The sequence below is a fragment of the Bos mutus genome, chromosome 6 (assembly GCF_027580195.1).
Source record: "Bos mutus isolate GX-2022 chromosome 6, NWIPB_WYAK_1.1, whole genome shotgun sequence".
NCBI lineage: Eukaryota > Metazoa > Chordata > Mammalia > Artiodactyla > Bovidae > Bos > Bos mutus.
In genome coordinates this window covers 91,230,875-91,252,893 of record NC_091622.1, presented here as the reverse complement: position 1 = coordinate 91,252,893, position 22,019 = coordinate 91,230,875, and the positions used below count along the sequence as shown (strand labels likewise).

The 22,019-nt window shown below is 43.0% G+C and overlaps 1 protein-coding gene and 1 non-coding gene across 7 annotated transcripts in view; both read right to left on the bottom strand.

Annotated features, from left to right (window-relative positions):
* SHROOM3 (shroom family member 3) overlaps positions 1-22,019 on the bottom strand; it is a 331,713-nt gene that overhangs the window by 69,198 nt on the left and 240,496 nt on the right. Inside the window, exons 1-2 of one of the 6 annotated variants that reach the window (XM_070372544.1) lie at positions 9,061-9,548; positions 8,430-8,522 (exon numbers count right to left, since the gene is read on the bottom strand). The exons of 3 other annotated variants lie outside the window; for them this stretch is intronic. The gene's annotated coding sequence lies outside the window, so the exon portion shown is untranslated. Of the gene's footprint in view, positions 1-8,429; positions 8,523-9,060; positions 9,549-11,421; positions 11,700-22,019 lie in introns of those variants that run through there. 2 more of the 6 variants (XM_070372542.1, XM_070372540.1) reach the window with 2 other exon arrangements.
* On the bottom strand, positions 4,570-4,642 carry TRNAG-CCC (transfer RNA glycine (anticodon CCC)). Its single transcript has one exon. It is a non-coding gene; the product is annotated as a tRNA-Gly (tRNA).

Below are 22,019 nucleotides of genomic sequence, written 5' to 3'. Positions count from 1 at the left end.
AGGCCTAATCCTTACTTTGCCCAAGAGGATTATTGGGTCTTAGAAAGAAGCTCACATGCACTTTTTTTAAGCTCGTGCCAACTGCATTTGTGTCCACAATATCTAAGATTCGTTCTGCTTTTGGGGTAGATAATAGACATTCCATGCTATTTACATCCCTCCAAATCTCAAACCTAAATGTTTCCAACCTCTGCTATCACCCAAAGTGGGACTCTGTCTCCCAAGCTTTGCCCCAGCTGTTGCTTTATATTCTTTGGAAGTATATTTTAAATGGAAGGCAAGGTACCCAAACTGCAGTCAACTTGTGGAAAAGTAGGTGTCTGTGGATTTTAATATATCTTTTCAAGGTGTTTGTAACTATGGTTCCACTGGCTAAGTTTCTACTCATCCCCATCATTTTCCCTTTCCTTCCGTTACTATGTGCTGTGCTATGCTAAGTCACTTCAGTCATGTCCGACTCTTTGCAATCCTATGGACTGTAGCCCACTAGGCTCCTCTATCCGTGGAATTCTCCAGGCAAGAATACTGGAGTGGGTTGCCATGCCCCTCTTCAGGGGATCTTCCTGACCCAGGGATTGAACCCGTGTCTCTTATGTCTCCTGTACTAGCAGGCAGGTTCTTCACTACTAGCGCCACCCGGGAAGCCCAGCACCTGAGTAGGGCTTTACAAAGTATTTTTACATAACAAATTCAATCCTCATAATAACCCTATCAAGTGTTTTCCCTCTTTCATAGAAAAAGGCAACCGGGGAATGGGTAATTTAAGTAAATTGCTCAAGATCACAAAGACAGTGGTAAAGCCAAGAACCCACACACTATAAGGCTCGGAAGCATGCCCTTAACCTTGATCTGCACATCATCTAGGGGCTCAGATACTTGTAGGTGGGGTGGACTGTAGAATAAATAGAGCTGCCTGATTCCAGGAAAAGCATGACAATTCTTCCGGTCCTGGCATCCTCAGGAGCCACGATCTGTGGTGCCTTCTATAGTAACTTCTCACCTTCACCAACAGGGCTGCTTAATTTCCACCTGCAGTTACAGTTCCTGTTTCTGGGGCCAATGGAACTCTCAATGAGTAGGAATCTGGGCCTCAAACAGCTTCTGATTTGAAGCTTCAAGACAAACTCTGAGCTGGCTGTGCTCTCCTCTTGAACCTTTGGGCTGCCTACGATCCCTAGGTTTCCTGAGCCTGCCTGGTCCTCCAAGCTGAAGGAAAACCTGCCATGGACACCAATTCCTTCCAGACCAGAGCCTGGTCTTGTTAACGTCCCAGGCATAAACAGATGGTACTGGGCACAAAAGCTAAAACAAAAGCAGGTGGGAAAGTGAGTGGTCATCTTCTTCCAAATGGGCACAGCAGGTCCTACCCCCTCGCCTGGGCACCAGCACACAGAAGGGGGTGCCAGTGGGTAGGGGCTTGGCAGGTCCACCCCGGGCCAGCTGAGAGCAGGAAATACCCTGTGAGCCGCACATCACCCCTCGTCTCCCCTCCCACTAGAATGCCAGCACGCCAAGCCTGGGAAAAGTACAGAATCCACGACAAAGAGAAGGTACTGGACTGTGACCCCATGCCACGAACCAGGGGCGGATCAGCGGCCTCCGCCCCAGCCAGACCTGGCTCAGTGGGGAGGCGGCCTCCTCTCACTACTGAATTCCAGCTGCTGGTGGTGAAGAGGTAACCATGGGAACCAACACAAAGGGCTTAAGTTGAGTGAAAGAGGCTGGAGGCGATGGGGAAGAAGCAGAGGGACCTTCAAGTGACAGTCCTACGATTCTAGCTTTAGCCCAGCACAGTTACTATGGATCAGACTAAGAGACTAGTGGAACCTGAACAGAGCCAAGCAGCCTCTAGGGGTCAGAGACAACCAGAGAGCTGTAGGGTTTCCCTCCAGATTTCTTTTCTCCCCTTCAGAGTGATGCCCCCAAAGCTTCATCCGCCAGGACTTTTGCCCTGAGATAACATGGCTCACTTGGGTGGACAAAACTGGTACACGGTGACATTCCTTTAAACACAAGCAGCACTTTGCAAAGAGGTTCCTCTCGTGCCCTCTGGCTTCAGCCTGTTGTCCCAGCAGCACCCACTCTGCTTGCTGAGGGGCTTCCCTGGTGGGTTTTACACAGACCTGGGTGGTTGAGGAACTGGTCCGGAGGTTGGCTGACAAGCTACACTACAGAAGACAGCCATGGATGCTGAGAACGTTAAGAGAGCATCTTGCATAAAAACCTGTACTCTGGTGAGGTGGGCTGGGAATTCCGTGAAAAGGCTCATATCTACGTAGGGAATCATGTCTGTATACTTAACTACCTTCCCCTCAAGGCATATTATTTTAATTGGCCAATGTGACTTTATGTGTCTTCATTAACTCAGAAGGGTTCTCAATCTACCACTTGGGATTTTTTCTTTTATAAAGTTCTAACTCAGGGTTCTCCAGAATCTGGCAGTTGAGGAAACGCCATGAAAATGGGGAATATAAAATATCCCGGGGCAACAGTTTAATGTTCCTCTTAATTTTTAAAAAATATAGCTGATTTATAGTGTTGTATTGGATTTAGGTGTACATCAAAGAGATTCAGTCATATATATATTCTAACATATATAATGGAGCTAAAGCTCCAATGCTTTAGCCACCTGATGCAAAGAGCCAACTCACTGGAAAAGACCCTGATGCTGGGAAAGATTGAGGGCAGGAGGAGACGCGGGCAACAGAAGATGAGATGGTTGGATGGCATCACTGACTCAAATGGACATGAGTTTGAGCAAACTCTGGGAGATAAGTGAAGGACAGAGGAGCCCGGCGTGCTGCAGTCCATGGGATCCAACAACAATATTCTACCAGATACACACTAGTATACACATAAAATAGATCACAAGGATCTACATTTCTCTCACTTTCAGGGCTTGTGGTACACTTCTCATCTTTCCTTGCTGGTAGAGACCAAGATAATACTGCACCTATGTCAGCCCCTACTAGGGCTTTACAAAATCTCAACCAAATCCACATTCTTTGTTCACAAGTCACAGAGGGCCGCTGATAGGAAGACTTTTGAGGGCCTGGGTAAAGACCTGGACCACATTCACAAGCATGTCTCCTGTGAGTCCTCCTCCACAAGGTAGAAAGTAGATCCATCAACTATTTAAGATATACATACTCTCCATCACCGGTGCTCACCTGCACACCGCCCAACATTGTAGCCTGAGTGCCACTTACTGGTGTTACTTTCTACCTGCAGTAGTTAAATTTAATAATTTCACCTAAAAGGGAAAGGCAAATTCCAGGAGATAGTGAAGGACAGGGAAGCCTGGCGTGCTACAGCCCGTGTGGTCGCAAAGAGATGGGCATGACTTAGCAATTGCACAAGGGCAACAAGAAGAAGGGAAAAGTAACTGGTATCTATTAATAACCTCCTCAGTTGAGAGGCAAGATCTGTGGGGTTCCAACCCTGGCACCTCCATGCCCTCAGCAAGCTAGTTCATCTTTTCTGTGGTTTTGGAGTTTTCTCACCTTTAAAGGGCTCAATAAGAGTGCCTACCTCATACAAGCATGAGGAAGATACAAAAAGAGTCTCAGACAGCACCTCTTAGCAGGGACTCGATACATATTAGATATTAATTCCCACTAGGTGCCAGGATAGTTATTTTTATATTTTAATCCTTAAAACAGCCTAATCTGATCATATATATTAACACTTCTTTTATCACCATTTTACAGATATGGAAACTCAGGCTTAAAGAATTTAAGGACCTACCCTAAATTACTAGGCAGTAAAGCTCAGATTTAGGAGAAGGCAATGGCACCCTACTCCAGTACTCTTGCCTGGAAAATCCCATGGGCAGAGGAGCCTGGTAGGCTGCAGTCCATGGGGTCGCGAAGAGTCAGACATGACTGAGCAACTTCACTTTCACTTTTCACTTTCATGCATTGGAGAAGGAAATGGCAACCCACTCCACTGTTCTTGCCTGGAAAATCCCAGGGATGGGGAAGCCTGGTGGGCTGCCGTCTGTGGGGTCGCACAGAGTTGGACACGACTGAAGCGACTTAGCAGCAGCAGCAAAGCTCAGATTTGGGTTTCCAGGTGACACTAGTGGTTAAGAATCCACCTGCCAATGCACGTAGACATAAGAGATTCAGGTTTGATCCCTGGGTTGGGAAGATCCCCTCAAGGAGGGCACGGCCACCCACTCCACTCCAGTAATCTCGCCTGGAGAATCCCATGGACAGAGGAGCCTGGAGGGCTGCCGTCCTGTGTCACAAAGATACGGACACAATGGAAGCAAGTGAGCACGCATGCACCCAGAGCTCAGATTCAAACCCAGGCTGCTCTGTTTTCATAGCCTAAGACCCTTCCACAATTCTATACTGCCTTTCTAGGAGACCATGTTGTTGTAACTAAAAGTAAGGATAAGAAGAAATTCTTATGTCTTATGTCTAAGAAAACAGCATCAAAACAAAACAGGATTTTAAATCTCCACCTTAAGCAAGAGGCTTTTTTAAACTAGTTTTTAAAATTAAAAAAAAAAAATCATTTATTTGGCTACACTGGGTCTTAATTGCAGCATGTGGGATCTAGTTCCCTGACCAGGGATTGAACCTGGGCCCCCTGCATTGGGAGTGCAAAGTCTTAGCCACTGGACCACCAGGGAAGTCCCTAAAGTTTTTTTTAAACTAACAAAACCAGCCTAAGAGAATGCCTCTGCCCTGAAAAAAAAAAGCGCATAAGAAATGGGCACACATTCACACAATCAGGGCAGCTGTGAACCTTTGGGTGTAAAACGTTTTATTATTCATCACCGAATTCCCCGGGGTTAATATGTTCTCAGTAAACGTTTGGTAAATGCTCAGTGAATGAGTTAAATCATTCTAACAACAAAATGCTTCTCTTGGACTTGGCAAAGTTTACATTGTCTTTCCCGAACACTTTGCTGAACCTAAATAATTGAAGATTAATAGATTAAGTAAACTAGTATTATATTTACCACTCTGTACAAGGTATTTTACTGAAAAATCCAGTTATATAATGTGTCCCTTAAAAAAAAAAGCACAATATTAATTATATAGAGATGATTTTTCTTTCCCCTACTTCTTTGGAAAGAGTTTATAATATGTAAACCTTTCACCTGGATTCTGTGAATGCTGTGAGTCTGGTCTGGTAGTTCAGTTTCAACTACTCTCATGAAATCCTCAAAAACAGAGGGCTTTGCCTAGCGGGTATTTTCTCTTTGAGGTTTACATTTGATAGCAAAGCAAAGCCCTAGTGGTACTTTGATCAGGTAAGCAAGAACTAAATTTAAATTCCCTACAACCTGGGAAAAGAACCCATTAAAATGAAGATACATATAATGTTAAGGATATTTGTTATTATAAGATCCTTGATAATCTTAAATAAATGAGGTGGCTTTTACAAAAAATGGAAATCACTTTCTCATTAACAACAAAACCACATATTTATCACAATACATGGAATTATGAGGGGACGCTTACAGAGTTCTTAACTAAGCTAAATACTTTGATTATCTAACAATTCTTAAAACCCTATGAAGGAGGTATTTCATTACTGTCCAATGGCTCCGGGTTCAGATGCATTTAATAACTTACCCAGAGTAACATACACCTAGAGACAGAGATGAGATATATACTCTTGTCTATCTCTAGGAACTATGCTCTGCTTCGAATTGAGCTAATGCTTCGAGTACAATAAAATACATGTCTCAAATGCTCAGTTCAATGGAGTTTGATAACTGTGTAACAATCGTTCAAATCAAGACATACATTTCCATGGCTCCGAAAGTCACCTCTTGCCAGTCAAACTCTCTCGATCCCCACCCCCAAGCAACCACTAACATCCATAGTCATAGATTAGTTTTGCCTGTTCTAGAACTTCATAAATAGAACTGCTACATATTCTTTTGTGTCGGCCTTCTCTCAGTTTAACATAATGGTTGAGGTTCATCCCGGTTCTTGTGTTTATCACAAGCTCACCCCTTTTGATTGCTGAGTGGTATTCCCTTGGTGTGGCTGTACCACAGTTTATCTGTTTTCTTATTGGTGGACACAGGGTTGTTCTCAGTTGTTGGCAATTATGAATAACATTGCCATGGCCACTCTGTACAAGCCTCTTTGTGGGCATCTGTTTTCATCAGTTTGGGTAAATAGCTGGGTGTGGATATGTTGAGTCATAAGGTTGATGTATGTTTAACTTTATAACAAACAAGTTCTTAACCCCTGTACTCTATTCCCTCAGAATGGCACTAGCTTATTGACATGTTTGATTTCTTCTCTTACATGACGAATTCCTTGAGGACAGAGGACCAATCTGCAGTTGCCGAGCCTCCCACATAGCAAATGTTTATCGAACAAATGAACGATCATTGTTCATACTCCTATTCCTTCTCTGGGTGTTACCAAAGCATAAGAAAACATGCTTGGCATGCATGGAGAAATAGGACAAGCTGAAGGGTTGTGAGGTGGGGGTAAAAGAACCAGCCAGCTAGGAGACTCCTGACTTGCCCGTTTTTTTTTTTGTTTTTTTTTTGACATGACCTTTCCTAGAAAGTAAATCCCTCCCAATGATCCTGCAGGGAGGGCGAGGGGTGGCTATTCCTGATCAAGTGACCATGGAAAGGGAGGAAGGTGTCGCTGCAATTGAGGTCACATGGTGGTTAGGATTACAGGATACTTCTGTCAAACAGGAGGGTGGAGGAAGCAGCAACCCATGAAATTCTAGTGGCAGAGCAGGAGCTCAGGAGGACGGCCTCCAACACAAGTTACAGGAATACTTGGTTTTGGTGAAAGTACCACACCGTTTCTACATTGGAAACGGAAAGTCAAGAATACATTTGGAGGAGAAAGTAAAATGTTCATGTAAAAATGTAATCAGACTTAGGGTTAGTTGCTCAGTTGTGTCCAACTCTTTGTGACCCCATGTAATATATATAGCTCGCCAGGCTCCTCTGTCCATGGGATTCTCCAGGCAAGAGTACAGGAGTGGGTAGCCATTCCCTTCGCCAGGGGATCTTCCCAACCCAGGGATCGAACCCAGGTCTTCTGCACTGCAGGCAGATTATATACTTTCTAAGTCTTGGGAAGCAGAACTTTTAATTTCCATAAATCTGTTCATTTACTTGAAATTACAGAACTTATGCTACAGTCAACCTAGAACTTCTTAGAAAATAAATAAATCACTGTTGATTTTCTATCCATCAACAGAAAAGGACTGGCAAGTCCTGGGGGTAAATTTAAAATCTTTTTAGCCAAAGGAAAAAAAAATTTTTTTTTAACATAAATCAAAACAGGGCTTTGCCACATCCTGAGCTCAGGTGCTTCTGAGGCAATCTTTATTTCCCTTGATTCCAGGTTGCTGAGGACTGAAATTTGTTTAGAATTCCTCAATTTGGGGGTTCTGAGAAGTGACCTTGCCTGCCTTTATCCAAACAGTATTGCACCAAAGCCATCCTAGGCAGATGGATGTTTATCCTATTCTTAAAATCTCCAGGGAAGTAAATTCTCTACAACATCCCTTGGTAACCTTCTCCAGGGTTTTATCAAGTGTACAGCAAGGAAGTTCTGATGCAGAAACCAATAAAAATATTAACTCTATGAACCTAGTTACCAGCACTGAAAAGGCGTATGTGTTTGAGCACTTTGCCTTCATGGTAGAGATGTATTTACAAAACAGGCTATACAAACAGAAACCATTTGTCTGGAGCAGATGTGGGAAGTTGATTCAAGAGAAACTGCCACAATAAATTCCGTCCCATGAACCATGTGAATAAGTTATTGTTGGTTATAACATTTTTTAAAGTATAAATTTATTTCCTTGTCAAGTCCTAAACCAGGTTTGTTAGCAATTTTAAAAACTCCAATACAGCTGCAAAGTTTTCAAATAACTAGGCTTCCATGAAAAACTAGGCCTTGACCAATCGAACGTAAATGTGATTGTTAAGGACAGTTTACTTCTGTATATGCCACTTTTCTGCCACGATCATGAAACACTTTTGTAATTAAAACAAAATTTTTTTAAAGACAAAAATTAACCATCGAAATTAATTAAAATGTAAACCAACTTCCGGTGAGATTATTTGAGGCAAGATTAAGCATATGTCTGACCAATGTGCTTTTTGCTGGAAATGATAATTTACCTAGCCTTAAAATATTAACTAGTTAGAAATAGGAGACGCACAGAACTATCATCAGAAGCCCCTGTGCTAAGATTTCCTGCCTCACCCTGACATCTCAGAGCAATCTCTCCATGGAGATTATATACATGTGGACTTCTATTCCCTTCCTCTCAAAAGCCTCCATGCACAAAAGTGCACCACAACAATAACACGATTAAAAAAAAAAAAAAAGTAATGCCAAAATACATCAGAGAGAAGAAAAAGCCGGTCACACCTCCCCCACCGGATGCTGGATGTATTGAAATTTCATTACCTCTCCTCCACCCCTCAGCAAAGCACCTTCCTCTCTCTGGCAGCTCACAGTAAAGCGTGTGTCAGGTATCATTTCATTTTCGTGATTTAATTCCTGCAACATGACAGTGGGACACACCTTTAAAAAGCAACTGCCTTAAGAGGTGGAACAAGTGCAAGGGGGGAGGGGCAGGCATGCGCCTCAAAGGCACTCTTGGGATCTTTCCTACAGAAACAAATCCAGTAAAACCAAGAAAGGCCAGTCGTTCTAAACTCAGTAGGAGCCCTCGTAAGAAGCAATTTATCAAAATTAAAATATTTCACAGATCATTTCTCCTGAAAAGTTTTCATGCTGTCAATAATCTGCAATTCTTTTCCTCTTGGAATAGCAGTTTCTGCCTCCCTAATAAAATTATTTAAAAAAAAAAAAAGGCCAAGGTCCAGGAGTGTCAGGAGGACCCTCGGAGGGCGCCACCTACCCCCATCAGGCCGGCCGCCGGCAGAGAAAGCCCGCCCGAGGACTTATCCTTGCAGAGAGGGTTCTTCAGAGTCGCCGCGGGGACCGAAATAGACACCCTTTAGAGAGCAGAAGGCTGGGTACCCGCCTTCCCTCCGCCCCGCCCGGGGAAAGCGGACCCGAGTCCCACACTCACCATCGCCGCTCGCCGGGCCGCGGTCGCCCCCCGGGGCCGCGCGGGGCTCGGGGCCGACGCCAAGTTCAAACCTCGCCGCCCGTCGGAGGAGGCGGCGCGGGGCATCGCCGGCGGGGCCGGGCCGCGCTTAACAATGGGAGGCTCGGCCGCGCCCTGCGCCCCGGCTACAGCCGCGAGCCCGGGGCGCGGGGCTGCTGGGGGTGAAGCGGGGCGCCGGGCCCGGAGGGTGCGGGGGCGCCCGATCACCACGCCTACCGGGCCGCCGGGGCCGAGCCGGAGGGGCCGCGCTCGCTCCGCGCTCGCCACCAGGTAATCGCACAGGAAGCCTCGCCGATTGGCCCGGCCGCTCAGGACGGGATTTGCATTTCAATGGCAGCGCTAGCTCCCTAAGGTTTGAAAAAGGATTCCCGGCTGCAGGAGCCGGGCTCCGCTCGCCGCCGCTCCGCCGTCCACGTCCTCGGGTCCTCGTGGTATTCAGGGGGCCGACTCACACACTCGGGCGCTGCTTGATCGGTTCACAGTCAGAAAGGTGTCTTAACTCCACCTCCGCGCCCATTTTGAAGTGAAGGGGGGGATCCCAGAACAAAATACCCACTTCAAAAAGCCCGCGCTCGCTTTTCAGGGGCTATATAGTTAGTAATTGATCAAATGAAGCATGAATGAACAAGGTAAAAAGTTCACATCTTTAAAAAAAACAAAAAACAAAGCTCGCATTACATGGAAAATAGCCATCCTTTTTCTCCGTGTGTTCTTTTTCCAGTATAAATCAACTGGAGAGCTTCAGGTTGTTTCTGATAGCTAATGCTGTTGAAACCTCCCTTCCCAGTTCTTTTGTTTCCTGAGCATCATCTCTAGATGAGGAACAGGTGATTATTAACAGGTTATGACTGTAATCTTACAGGAAATTCTGGATTCAGCTTTGCAAACTTTGGGGTCTTAGGCAGTATACACACCTGAATTTATTTTGCATTGACATAGAGGTACTCCTTTAATATTCTTAAGGAGGGTATGGTGCTATTTTCAGTTTCATTTTTCTTTAAAGGCTCTTCCAGCCTCTAACAGAGGTGGGAAAAAAAATTTTTTTTTCTGTAAAAAGTGCGTTTCTTAATGACTTTCACATGCATCTCCAGGGATCAACAGTAAGGTTTGAAATTGGCTTTATTTCTTCTCCCTCAAGCAGAATGCCTGTTAAAATTTTATTTTATATATAGTAGTTTTTAATATATTATTTTATATATATCAGGTTCTATATTTAGGGTGATAAACACACATATAGACCCAGAAAAGAGAATGTCTAATTAGGTAGGAACTAGAAACCTCGGTTCCCATAGAGTTAATATTATTTGCCTTTACTTGGCTGTGCTTTTTATAATATCCTGGCACAATGCAGAAGAATTGGGGGCTACAAAAACTACTAAATAAACCTCTTTATAGATATTTTCAAGAACAGGATTCCCCCTCCCCCAAGGTATTACCCCCCTCCCCTTGAAGTTGTATTTTCTTTGCATCATGGTATCACTGCTGCTGCTAAGTCGCTTCAGTCGCGTCCGACTCTATGCCATCCCATAGACGGCAGCCCACCAGGCTCCGCCGTCCCTGGGATTCTCCAGGGAAGAACACTGGAGTGGGGTGCCATGTCCTTCTCTGTCATGGTATCACAGGCATGTACAAATATATATACACCTGCCACACAGCCAGAGGAGTACCCACCCACATTGTTGCTAGGTGTTAGAAGCAGGGAGGCTAATGTTGCCTGTTCTGTGTCCTAATGTCCTGTGGGGATCTAGTTTTAGGTGGAAGCAGATGATGCTCAGAACTTAAGCTTTAAACAAGGTGGTCAGTCCTTGCTGCCTAGAAAGCACATTGCAGCTGCCGCCATGTCAAGGAAGTAAGGCGTATTAACTGAGGACGCAGCCAGGAGCTCTGTAGGCAGAGGAGATAAGACCTCCTCCCCTGCTGCCCTGCTACCTTGTTTCCTGAGTGCCCAGGGTCAGGTGAAACCTTGTAAGGCTGGACCAGATTCCTCTACTCTTGTGCAAAACATCACTTTAAATTGGCGATTCAAAACACACTGTGGCCACTGAAAATAAATGCATGGTTACCAAAGGGGAAAGGGGGGAAGGGATATATTAGGAGTTCGGGATTAGCAGATACAAACTACTATATATAAAATAAACAAGGTCCTGCTGAAAAGCATAGGGAACTATATTCAATATCTTGTGATAACCTATAATGGAAAAGAATATATATATATATATTTAAACCACTTTGTTGCACACTGGAAACTAACATAACATTGTAAATCAACTATACTGCAATTAAAAAAAGAAGTTTTAGAAACACTTTAGATCCAATTTTTACCTCCCACATAGACTTCATGACACCGGTTAAATCCATCACTATGACAGGAGTTCCTGGGCTTCCGCTGTACCACAGGTTCTGGAAAAACACTTTTTACTTCTACCTATAATTTAGATGTATTGCCAGATACTTGTAGATAAAAGGAAAACAAATTATCTCCTGGGATCAAAGGTGAGATTGGAAATGAAAAAATCTACACAGCAATAGAAAATTCGGCAAACTGCGCTCTGTTTGAGCTAGGAGTAAGTTCCCTCACCGGGTCCTTCAGTTCCCCTTCAAAATGGCCCATCCCTTCCTCCCAAAGCATAAATGATAAATGACTGTAAACCAGTTACACGTATCAGGTGTATATATGGATAAATGCCAAGACGGTTTCTGTCAAGTCATGCTGCCTTTTAGTTCCGACATCAAGATCACTCCCAGAAATAGTGCATTACACTAGAATCCAGAGCGTTTTATTTTTTCTAGTGAAAACAGATATACTGATCAAGAAATAAAGCTTTAAACATGCTACAATATTTTACGAGGGGGTAACAAATATGAAAAATACACAACCTAATCTTAGAGAAAGGGTTTGCTTGGCCAATCCACAACCTGCTGTTTGCATATTTTTTCTTTTGTTTAAAGTTATGATTCTTTTAAACATCTTTATTATGATATAAGGCTTCCCAGGGTGGTGCTAGTGGTAAAGAATCTGCCTGCCAATGCAGGAGACCAGACGCAAGGGATGAAGGTTCAATCCCTGGGTCAGGAAGATCCCCTGGAGTAGGAAATTCGACTCTAGTATTCTTGCCTGGAAAATTCCACGGGCAGAGGAGCCTGGCAGGCTACAGTCCATGGGGCTGCAAAGAGTCGGACACAACTGAGCAACTAAACACACGCGCATTATGACATAATTTACGTACCATATGGTTTACACTTGGTCAGAGGCACATTTTTGCCCTTTCCTCCCCAACTTTTGCCAATTCCTTTTCTTCCCACCTCTCTCTTAAAAAAAAAAAAAAAATATATATATATATATATATTTGTTGTGGACCATTTTAAAGTAGTTATTGAATTTGTTCCAATATTTCTTCTGTTTTATGTTTTGGTTTTTTGGCCAGAAGTATGTGGGATCTTAGCTCCCCAACCAGGGATTGAACCCTCACCTCCTGCATTAGAAAGCGAAATCTTAACCAATGGATCACCAGGGAAGTCCCTTCCCACTTTTCTTAATTAGTTTAACCTGCAAACCCAAATTTCAATTTGAGTTAAATATGATAACCTAAAAATATTTAAAATCACATTATATTAATCTATACTGATTAAGGACCTGACACAATTCGAATGGTCTGATTCATTCTGTATACACATTTAAAAGTTTGTCTTTCCACAACGATTATCAGGTCTTATTACTAAGGAGAAACCTGTGAGAATGAGTGTCTTTTTCAAACAAAAAGCTTAAGACATTTAGGATTACTGCCATATGTCTCTAAATTCCAATCTCAGCAGTTATTCTTTGAATTTTTGAATTTTAATTAGTCTAATACATTTAGTTATATCTTTAAAGAAACTACATATAGAAATCATATATGTGATTTGGATTTGAATTTATTTCACAAATTTAGCTTCTTTTCTATATTACGGTAATAAGTTTTTAATATATATTGTACTTTCTTAAATGTCACTTAGGAATAGTCAGTTATTCAAGTGGAGGTGGGGTTAGTCGCTCAGTCATGTCCAACTCTATGTGATCCCATGGACTATAGCCTGCTAGGCTCCTCTATCCATGGGATTTCCCAGGCAAAGATACTGGAGTGGGTTGCCATTTCCTTCTTTAGGGGATTTTCCCAATCCAGGAATCAAATCCAGGTGGCTCACAATGTCGGCAGATTCTTTACCACCTGAGCCACCAGGGAAGTCCAGTCAACCATTACTTCTTACCAATTCAGTTTGGCCTTTTTCTATTATTCCAAGTAAATAAAGTTTTCATATGAAGAATGTAAGTATTTGAAACATGACTCTTTGCTAAAAAGTAACAGTAACAGCAACTATAAGCTCTTGCCATAGCTATACAATAAATTCCCTGTTTCATCTGTGCTCTTCTTTTGGATGTTGACACCTTAGAAAAACAGTGTCAAAATCTGTTGAATATTGAAAATCAGTTCTAAGGATAATTTAATGGTCAGTATAAACACAATCAAGAAATAATACTCTTGATTGATTCAGAGAGAAAATATTAGGAAGAACATATGGGGTCCTCCCTTCTCAAATGGCTATTTATTTGGGTTTAATGTGAACTTTTCATAACTTCTAATGTAATATTCACTTTGGCAAATATTTTTATTTTTTTGAACCACTCACAGAAAAATGTGAAAAACAAGTGAACAACCATCCTAACTGAATAAAATGTTAAAATGGATATTGAAAGTAAGGAAATACATTTAAGACTGCTTTAAACCTGGGAAAGACTTTATTTCATGAAGTGATGATTGTAACAGGAAAGGGGGAAACCCTATATGCTTTCAGCTTCTCAGAGTTAGTTACCCTCTCTCACAGAGACCTTTCTCATAAATAGCCCAGTAAGCCTGCAAGTCCTTGGAGCTGACACTTTCCTCACTCTCTCTCTTTGTTGAAGGCATCTTCTGCTGCTAGCAGCTGATTCATACTGACAAGAGCACCTCTGTGTTTCCTGCTGTTCTTTGTAGCCTCAGGACCAGGGCCCCAAGTAAAGACCTTTATGCAACCTAGTTATTACCAAGAAAGCTATTTAGAATCTTGCAAAGGTAAGAACCCAAGGAAAATAGGGAAGGACTAGGTAGGCCAAAGTTCAGTTACTATCTGCGACACTACAAATGCATGTCCGTACAGCATCCCTGGTGGCTCAGATGGTAGAGAATCCACCTGCAATGCAGGAGATGTAGGTTCAGTCTCTGGGTTGGGAAGATGCCCTGGAGAAGGAAATGGCAACTCACTCCAGTACTCTTGCTTGGGAAATCCCATGGACAGAGGAGCCCAGCAGGCTGCAGTCCATGGGGTTGCAAAGAGTTGGACTCGACTGAGCAACTAAGCACACACACAGCACTCAACAGCAGCAAGCATGGTTTTGTGGGTCAGCTGTGGGATCCAGTATCAAATCTGTATGCTGCTAAGTCACTTCAGTCGTGTCCGACTCTGTGCGACCCCATAGACGGCAGCCCACCAGGCTTCGCCATCCCTGGGATTCTCCAGGCAAGAACACTGGAGTGGGTTGCCATTTCCTTCTCCAATGCATGAAAGTGAAAAGTGAAAGTGAAGTCGCTCAGTCATGTCCGACTCTTCGCGACCCCATGGACTGCAGCCTACCAGGCTCCTCTGCCCATGGGATTTTCCAGGCAAGAGTACTGGAGTGGGGTGCCATTGCCTTCTCCTTCAAATCTGTATAGGTCTAAACAGAAGCGAAATGAAGAACAGAACTAGCAGAAGGACAGTTTTTGTCGGTGAAGGAAGACAGCAAGATGGAAATATAAGAGATAAAGGCCATTTTCAATGTTAGCAGGGAAGGGTGGTTCACTGATTAAGCAACAGGTCAGCAGCTCCAGGTGATACTGGAGACAAGGATTGACAATATTCTTTCTAGTTTGAAAGACTAGAAACACGTCCTGGAGACTGGAAACAACCTAAATGTACATATAGAAAATGGTTAAATTCATTGTGAAGCATATCGTGCAGCATTTAAAAGGCAAGAGGCAGACCTATACGTAGTGACACAGAAAAGACACAGTGATTAAGGAACTTGCCCGGGGTCATATGGGTACTAAGACAGAGAGCCAGGATTCACACCAGGATGGAAGAGAGCACAGCTCAAAGTGTTAACCACGAATACCTACTTAACAGGCTCATGGGGGGATTCATGGTATGATGCAAGATGTGTATTGTCATTTTGAAAGAATAGAGAAGCATTTCCTGTACTTGTTTATGTCATTATAATTACCTGCTCCAATGTAAGGTGATCAGTATACAGTACAGTGTAAAATCTGTAATAGGATAACATGCTTTTCTTTTTAAACATTGATATTCCTAATTTAAAAATGGATAATATTCTTTATAAACATTCAAGTATTACAGAAATAACAGATATAGAATGAATGTCCCATGTAATCCTAAATTGCTCCCCAAATCATTATCCATTGTTGGGTGGAAATTCCTCCAGCTCTTCTCTTTTATGGATGTTGACATGTTATCATTTTGTATGTTAATATTAACATATTTTTTCCAATAGATGATCGCACTGTTTTCTAACATGCATTTTCATTTAATAATTTCAGACATCTCTCATGATGAAGGTGAAAGAGGAGAGTGAAAAAGTTGACTTAAAACTCAACATTCAAAAAACTAAGATCATGGCATCCAGTCCCATCACTTCATGGTAAATAGATGGGGAAACAATGGGAATAGTGACAGGTTTTATTTTCTTGGGCTCCAAAATCACTGCAGATGGTGACTGCAGCCATGAAATTAAAAGATGCTTACTCCTTGGAAGAAAAGCTATGACCAACCTAGACAGCATATTAAAAAGCAGAGACATTACTTTGCCAACAAAGGTCCATCTAGTCAAAGCCATGGTTTTTCCAGTGGTCGTGTATGGATGTGAGAATTGGACTGTAAAGAAAGCTGAACACCGAAGAATGGATGCTTTTGAACTGTGGTATTGGAGAAGACTCTTGAGAGCCCCTTGGACTGCAAGGAGATCAAACCAGTCAATCCTAAAGGAAATCAACCCTGACTATTCACTGGAAGGACTGATGCTGAAGCTGAAACTCCAATACTTTGGCCACCTGATGCAAAGAGCTGACTTGTTACAAAAGACCCTGATGCTGGGAAAGACTGAGGGCAGGAGGAGAAGGGGATGACAGAGGATGAGATGGTTGGATGGCATCACTCAATGGACATGAGTTTGAGGAAACTCTGGGAGATGGTGAAGAACAGGGAGGACTGGTGTGCTGCAGTCCATGGGTTGGACATGACTGAGCAACTGAACAACAACAACTCCATGTCAGAAAATACAGTTTCATTTTATTTCCTTTAAAAGTTGTGTAGGATTCTCAGAACTTTCTAAGCTCACAGAAGAGCTTAGATAAGAGAATTTTCCCATTTACCTTTTCCTCTCCTCCTCTGCCTTTTCCTTCTCTCTCTCCTTCATCCATTTCAGTTCAAATACCACTTACTAAGTGCACCTGCTAACTGCAGGGTATGAAGCATACAGGATGGATGAGGTTGTAGTCTTGACTTCAAGGAGCTCAATTTACTGGGAAACTCAGATATCTAAAGAAATTATTTCAGTAGAAGGTGATAAGGATAGTTAGGTCTTATGGTCAAGAGCATGAATTGGATTCAAGATCTTGCTAGCAGTCTGCGAGGTTAATTGATCTCACTAAGCCTTAGTTTTTCCTCTATAAAATAAGAATAATTACACCTCCCATTGGTTTTTGCAAAGATTATATGAACCAGTCATTCAGTGTGTGTCTCTGGGAGGCAGGAGTAACTGTGAGATATTAATGGTTCTTATTCCCGCCAATGGATTTCCTCATAGTCCTGTCTTTCCTCCCAGTTAGTGTCACTCACTGACCAAGGAAGGGATGACTCAGCAGAATTTTTATATCATAAAAGAATCCAGACTTAAGATCTGAAAGAATACTCAGTTAGAGCCAGTTTTTCTCCAAAAGACATTACAGCTTTCTAGAATGAATAAAGAAGGGTAAGGAGAGTCAGAAGGGAAGTGAAGGGGAGCTAGAAGCTGGAGCCCCTCTAAATGCTACCCAATGCAAGATGGAAGCTCCAGGTAGGTGAAATGATTTGAGAGCAGAAACTACGGGGGTTCCGATCCCAAGCAAAAGCCTGGAGAATTGGCTCAATCCAAGAGCTGCTGGGAACTCAGCACGAGGAGGAATCAAAGAAATGTCTATGCAGTACAGCTGGGCAGGAGAGAGGCTCAGGCTTTCACCAATCCTCCTAACCCAGAGTGGTCCAGGAGAAGCAGAAGGTGTCTGGTAAACCCAAGGAGGGCACAGGTGCCTGATGGATCTGAGGAGGCTGCAGACACCACTACCCCAACTTGGATGTGATCAGACATGTCAGACACCAGCATGGGGAGATGGTGACATGGAGACCAAAGGGACAACTTTATCCAACTTCCTTACAACATACACACACACACACACATACACACCTGGACTTTGTCTCAGCACCTCACAACTCAGCTGCAACCTTAGGAGCTGGAAGAGATGGGTTGGCTGACATTGCTTGTGTCTCCTTGCTGAATGAGGTCTCAAAACAGAAATTATAGTCTATTTTTTTTTAAGGAAACAGATACATTTCTCCCATAATTGTGTTTTTGGCTCAAGATTTGTAACCACTGCTGCTGCTGCTACTGCTGCTGCTAAGTCACTTCAGTCGTGTCTGAGTCTGTGCGACCCCATAGACGGCAGCCCACCAGGCTCCTCCATCCCTGGGATTCTCCAGGCAAGAACACTGGAGTGGGTTGCCATTTCCTTCTCCAATGCATGAAAGTGAGAAGTGAAAGTGAAGTCGCTCAGTTGTGTCCAACTCTTAGCGACCCCGGACTGCAGCCCACCTGGCTCCTCCATCCATGGGATTTTCCAGGCAAGAGTACTGGAGTGGGGTAACCATGCAAAATGCTCAGCCCTATCCCCGTGCCTAGCACACAAGAGCTCAAACATAGTATCTCTTTTTATCTCACTAAATAGATGTATGTGCTGGTAGCAAATAGAGGAGAGGAGATTTATGTCCGGGAAGGATGTAGAGAAGCTGTTTGAGACAGGTTCTGTAGGATGTACACGAGCTCACTTGGGTAGGAAGAGAGGAGGAAAAGGTCAGGATGGAACATGTTTAAAGGTCCCGAAGTATCAAATAGCACAGACTGATTGGGGAACCGGAAGAAACATGGCAGGAATGGGCAGGTGGCGAACAGCATAGCTACAGAGGCAGATGGTAGCAGAGGAGGCTTTTAGATCACTTTCAGGATTTAGACTTTCCTTTGTAGGCAGTGAGAAACACTTTCCGCTAGTGTCATGATTGGATCTGTACCTTCAAGAAGTCATGCTGGTGGCTTGTGAAGGATGAACTGAATGGGAGGTGATGGGCTCATTGATTTTTACCACTAGGGTGGGCTCCCACTCCTGTGGGTTCAGTGTTGCATCGTGGTTAATAGTGCAGTCTCTGGGAGGAGAATATTCAGATTTGAATCCTGGCCATAGCACCTACTATGTGACCTCAGGTGGTCATTACCAGCTCCCTGAAGCAATGTTCTCTTCTATAAAATGAGAGCTAAAACTGAACCTGAGTCATACACTTGCTGGACTTTTAGATGTAAAACTTTATATGATACACTTAGAAGAATGCCTGGCATAGTCAGTTCAGTTCAGTTGCTAAGTCATGTCCAACTCTTTGTGACCACATGGACTATACAGCACACCAGGCTTGCCTGGAATTTGGCTTCACCATCTCTTGGAATTTGCTCAAACTCAGGTCCATTGAGTGGGTGATGCTATCCAACCATCTTATCTTCTGTCGTCCCCTTCTCCTCCTGCCTTCAATCTTTCCCAGTACCAGGGTCTTTTCCACTGAGTTGGCTCTTCACATCAGGCGGCCAAAGTGTTAAAGCTTCAGCTTCAGCATCAGCCTTTCCAATGAATATTCAATGTTAGGCTGTACTTATAATCACAGTTAACTTTGCATAGAGGAGAATGATGACCATGCCAGAGAATGATGGTAAAATCTTCAGTTCTGGATATTCATTTCAATTTTGGTCCAAATTTTATGGGAGAAAAGCCACTTTGTAAATTCACTTGTAAAAGGTGCTCAGGTCAAGCACAATTCAAACAATGAAATCTCACTAGCTTAAAAGTGACTATAGTCGTGCTGGCAAAAGGGTTTTCCCTTTTAAGTCCTAAAGCTCCAAACAGGATTGACGTGAACTGTGAACAGCTGCCACCTCCCATCAGCGGCAGCAACCTTCCGGAAGAAGGTGAAGTGTGCTTGGTATGTGAAGGGGAAAAAAAAAAAAGACATGTGATCTAGGTGACAATGAGAACTGTCAGCCCAGAACCCTGAAAGTTAAAGCTCCAGAAGTGACGGGTCCTTAAGAGCATGGGTTCAGCTGGAGTGCTTTCAAATACCAGTACGTCCTTGTCACCAGGAGACTGGGGAGGTGGAGTGGCCAAGGGCAATCAGGGCTAAGCCAGCCAGCATTCTCAGCCTAACCTGGGCCTGCACACAAGCGTGAACATTGTTTTCTATCAAGGGAGCTGAGTGTCTGCATTGATGGTGCCTAGGAAGCCTAAGAACTGAGGATTGAAATCTTTTCTGGGACATAACCCAAAATGTTTTGATGAAAGGTGTAAACCTTATTTTTTTTTCTTTCTAGAAAAATATTAATAAGTTAATGAAGATATAGATGAAGATAAATAAGGACTGGGGAAAGGTGTGAGGAAAGGGAGGCATAATCAATTTAGGGATGCAATGCAGTGCAATTTCTGCCATTGGTTTGCAGCTTGTATTTTAACAAGAACTGCTTCCTTGTCTGAGTGCCTGCATGGTGGCCAGGTGGGGAGAAATTGCCACTGAGACAATGCAGGAGATAAGAGAAGAAAAAGAAGAAAGACTGGGCAGCGTAGACTTGAGAAGAAAACAGCTGCATGCCTACGGGGCCATAGGAGGGGCGTTTTATGGTCTAGTTGAGTATCTGAATCTAATCATATGTAATATATAAATACAAAGCACAACTGGAAACAAAGACAGGTGATACTGTGATAAACTGGCATACATATTGAACAAATGGTTTCTAGAAATGTAACTTGGCGCTTCCCTGGGGGTCCAGTGGTCAAGAATCCGCCTTGCAATGGCAAAGGCCAGCTGGTTCAATCCCTAGCCCAGGAAGATCCCACATGCCTCAGAGCAACTAAGCCCGTGAGCCACAACTTCTGGGCCAGTGCTCTAGAGACCTCAAGTCACAGCTACTGAGCCCACGCACTGCAGTTGCTGAAGCCTGTGCACCTAGAGCCTGTGCTCCGCAACAAGAGAATTCACTGCAATAAGAAGCCGGAGCATGCACCAAGCATGCTCACCACAGCTAGAGAAAGCCTGCTTGCAGCAATGAAGACCCAGCACAGCCTCCCCCCATCAAAGAAAATAAACAAATAAATCTTTTTTCCAAAAAAGAAATGTGTCTTAATGTCTAAAGGCACCATGATATTTCACTACTTACAAACTCTTTTTTATTGTAAAGAGCTCCTCCCCTGACAAAGAGAATTCATCAAAGACACCAACAATTATTTCTTCATAATGATACAAAACATCAACAAAACCAAATTATTATTCTTTTAATTGATTTGGTCTTTCTATCATATCCAGAATTTTAGGCCTTTCAAAAAGGACATCTTATTAATAGCATCAAGACATCTATTCTACTGACTAGGTTTTCTTCCTAAGTTTGTATTATAGGAAGTCTTGAAAGTGAAAAGTGAAAGTGGAGGTCGCTCAGTTGTGTCCAACTCTACACAGTCCATGGAATTCTCCAGGCCAGAATACTGGAGTGGGTAGCCTTTCCCTTCTCCAGGGGATCTTCCTGCCCAGGGGTCGAACCCAGGTCTCCTGCATTGCATGTAGATTCTTTACCCGCTGAGCCACAAGGGAAACCCTAAATATACATAAGTATTTTAAATATTTAAATGACATCAACATTGCTAAACGCTGCTTTAAGAACAACCCATGGTGCTGCAAAAGTATAACTTCAAGAGATAAAAACAAGAAAGGCTGTTAGGGTAAAACCAACCGGAATTTTTAAAATGTAAATGACTTGCTTTGATAATTTACTGTTAATGAAATTTAAGCAGCATGGTATTTAATGTCTACATATTTTTTTAAAGGGAGTTAAATCTCTTAGTTTTTTTTTTTTTAATTACCTTATCTTCATTTGTAAACTTATTTTTGAAAATAAAAGTTTTCCACTACCTAGTGGGCAGCTTCATTGTTCTTGAAGTATTGGGGTCTCTAGCTCTGCAAATAAAAACAAAGAAATGCAGCTTCTGTTTACTTTTTTTGGCAGTCTCATTTTAACTACTGAATTAAGCCAATTTGTCTCCCCTTATTTTTTAAAAAAGCTACAAACAATGTGCTTTAAAAAAAAGAGTCTAGTCACCAAGCACTATGATTAATAGTTCATTTACTAGGCTCTTTTTCATTTGCCTCAAGTCACACAGTTTTATTTTATACTTTCACATGTAGATTCCACTAAGAGGAAAAACGTTCTCTGCTTTCCAGCTTGTTTGCTTTTAAGTACAACTTTCTCCCAGCAGGTGTTCAGGAAACTGTTCTACTCCAAGCCGGATGTCAGCATTATTCAGCATACTTTAGTTGCTCCTGCCTAGGAACCAGAAGATAAGATGGGGGAGAAAATTTATTTTTAAAGTTCTTATAATCAGCACCTGTGGGAGGTGTCCAGAGGGTGGTTGATTGACCAAAGGCAATACGATAGCAGAGTCCTGGGCAGGTCCTTGCAGGCTGCTGGCTGCCGTTTCTCAATGGTAGACCAGAAACAGCTGAGCGTAGCCTATGAGTAA